At 47.0% G+C, this 2,652-nt stretch overlaps 1 protein-coding gene and 1 pseudogene across 1 annotated transcript in view; one reads left to right on the top strand and one right to left on the bottom strand.

Annotated features, from left to right (window-relative positions):
• VAV1 (vav guanine nucleotide exchange factor 1) overlaps positions 1–2,652 on the bottom strand; it is a 98,455-nt gene that overhangs the window by 42,442 nt on the left and 53,361 nt on the right. The window lies entirely within an intron of this gene.
• Positions 412–958, top strand: LOC105979695 (annotated as a pseudogene).

The raw sequence follows: 2,652 nt of genomic DNA, 5'->3' as shown, positions 1-2,652 counted from the left end.
GACAACTGTGTAGTGTTTCGTTCTGTTGTGCATCGGGTCGCTGTGAGTCAGAACTGGCTTGATGGCATCTAACAACAACAACATTGAGCTCCTACTGTGTGCTGGCCCCGTGCTGAGCTCTGGATGTATCTGTGCGTGTCCTGCTCAACCCAGCGCTAGAGGGAACATCCCTGTACCACTTGGGTTTTTTATCTTTTTTTTTTAACTTGGGGTGAAAATATGCACACTCCTATTTAAGTTTTTTTTTTAACTCATCCGGTTTTGATGATGTGATAGTTAAGGGTTGGGCTGTTAGCCACCAGGTCAGCAGTTCAAAACCTCTAGGTGCAACATGGGAAAAAGATAAGGCTTTCTACTCCTATAAACAGTTTGTCTCGCTCTAACTTTAGCAGCCTGAGGTGACCTGCCAAAATGGTTCGCTACTCACTTGACCCAGAAAACCCTACAAAATCCTGCAAATCAAGAGGGTCGAACCTCCGGGTCCACTTCAAGAACACCCGTGAAACTGCCCAAGCCATCAAAGGCATGCATATCCGGAAAGCCACCAAATACTTGAAAGAGGTCACTCTGCAGAAGCCGTGTGTGCCTTTCTGACATTACAAGGGTGGTGCTGGTAGGTGTGCCCAGGCCAAAGAGTGGGGCTGGACCCAGGGTGGGTGGCCCAAGAAGAGTGCTGAATTTTTGCTTCACGTGCTTAAAAATGCCGAAAGAACTGCTGAACTGAAGGGTGTAGATGTGGATTCTCTGGTCCTTGAGCACATCCAGGTGAACAAAGCCCCCAAGATGCGCCCCCCAGACTCACCGAGCTCATGGTCGGATCAACCCATCCATGAGCGCCCCCTGCCACACTGACATGATCCTGACTGAGAAGGAACACATCGTTCCCAAACCAGAAGAGGAGGTTGCACAGAAGAAAAAGATTTCCCAGAAGAAATTGAAGAAGCAAAAACTCATGGCTCGGGAAGAAATTAAGCTTAAAATAATAAAAAATAAAAGTTAAAGCAAAAAGAAAAAGAAGAACAGTTTGTCTCAGAAACCCACGGGGCAGGTGTACCCTGCTCTATAGGGTTGCCACGAGTCTGAATTCACTCAATGGCAACAGAGTTAGATTTGGGTTTGGGTTCCGTGACACTGCTTATATCCTGCACATTGTGTCGACATTCTTGCTGTTTCTGCTTCTGGTAGTTACAGAAGTTCATGTCAACCTGATCTATAAAAGTGTAGGGGTGGAGTCTAGCCTGTCAATCAGGTCGCAGCCTGATGGGACCTCCTTGTGGGCGTGACCTTCTCAGAAGGAGGGTCCTAGAAAACTCACTGCCTTCATCTTCCTGCTGGCTGACCCTGATGGCAGCCAAGAGCCTGGAGATGCATCCACTGCCATTGGATCCACAAGACTTTTTACCCACTGGCCTGTGATAGTCCTCCATTCTGCATCATTGCACGTGGCTTTGTGAGTCTGAAGAGGGACTCGTGGACTAGTAGCAGACTTACGGAGTTCAACTAGACTGAGCTGGTATGTTTTCTGGGTGTACAATTACTTCTTGATATAAAGAGCTCTCTTACACATATAGGAGTGTCACTGCATTTGTGTCTCTAGTCAACCAGGCCAACACACTGCTCTTGCTGTTTCACCCACCCATTCATTTAGACTCACTGCCCTCTGAATTAAGGAGACTGGTGGTGCAGCAAGTTAAGTGCTGGACTACAGAAGGGGCCATGGTTTGAGCCCACCAGCTACTTTGAGGGAGGGAGATGAAGAAGTCTGCTTCCCTAACGATTTACAGTCTTGGAGACCCACAGGGGCAGTTCTTCTCTGACCTATGGGGTCACCTTGACAGCAGTGGTTTGGAGGTTTGGTCTGGTGGGCCCCTAAATTTCTCATCTATGCGCTAGTATTCTTGTAATGCTGAATCAATCTGTTTGTTTGTTTGTTTGTTTGTTTGTTTGTTTGAAGACATCTTTGGAGGCTCATTTCATTTCAAAGCCTGAAGAGTATCCCAAGGCAACAGTCTCAGGGGTTCATCCTACCTCAGTGGGTCCAGTAAGTCTGGTTTCTTGAGAGAATTTGAACTTCTGTTCCACCTATTCTTGATTTCTACCAGAATCTATCTAGCGTAACACCAGTGGACACATCCCATCAGGATAGCCAGACACCATCCAGTTCTTCTGGTCTCATGGTAGAGGAAGCAGGGGTTGGTGGAGGCTGGAAGTCTTGTGGTCCAGCTGCTTCTCTGGTTCATGAGTTTCCTTCTTCCTCCAGACAAAAAGAGACCCCTTGCTGTGTCTTGGGTGGCTTCAGGCAGGAGTTTAAGACTCGAGACACCACCCACTGAACTGGACAGTAGGAATGAACCTTGGAAAGACAGTTTGTTTGTGGAGTGGCTAATCGACTCCACAAACAGCTGCTTCTTTTTCCATCAGACCAGAATAACTGGCTGGTCCCTGGCCACCCTTACTGAACACTTAATAAGAAGAGTCTAGACAAGAATTTCTGATCAAAAGGGGGGAATGTGTAAAACACACATTCAACGGCTCATAAAATCCAAACTTTCTGGAACCACAGAGGCTGCATAAACCCCTGAAACTATTGCCCTGAGATCATCTTCCAACCTTCAGCCAAATAAAAATTCCCTGAAATTGTCTCAAAAGCAC

This window comes from Echinops telfairi, unplaced genomic scaffold (genome assembly GCF_000313985.2).
Source record: "Echinops telfairi isolate 266 unplaced genomic scaffold, ASM31398v2 ScPeMD7_7459;HRSCAF=8497, whole genome shotgun sequence".
In the NCBI taxonomy this organism is placed as follows: Eukaryota; Metazoa; Chordata; class Mammalia; order Afrosoricida; family Tenrecidae; genus Echinops; species Echinops telfairi.
This window is presented reverse-complemented; position numbering and strand designations above follow the sequence as displayed.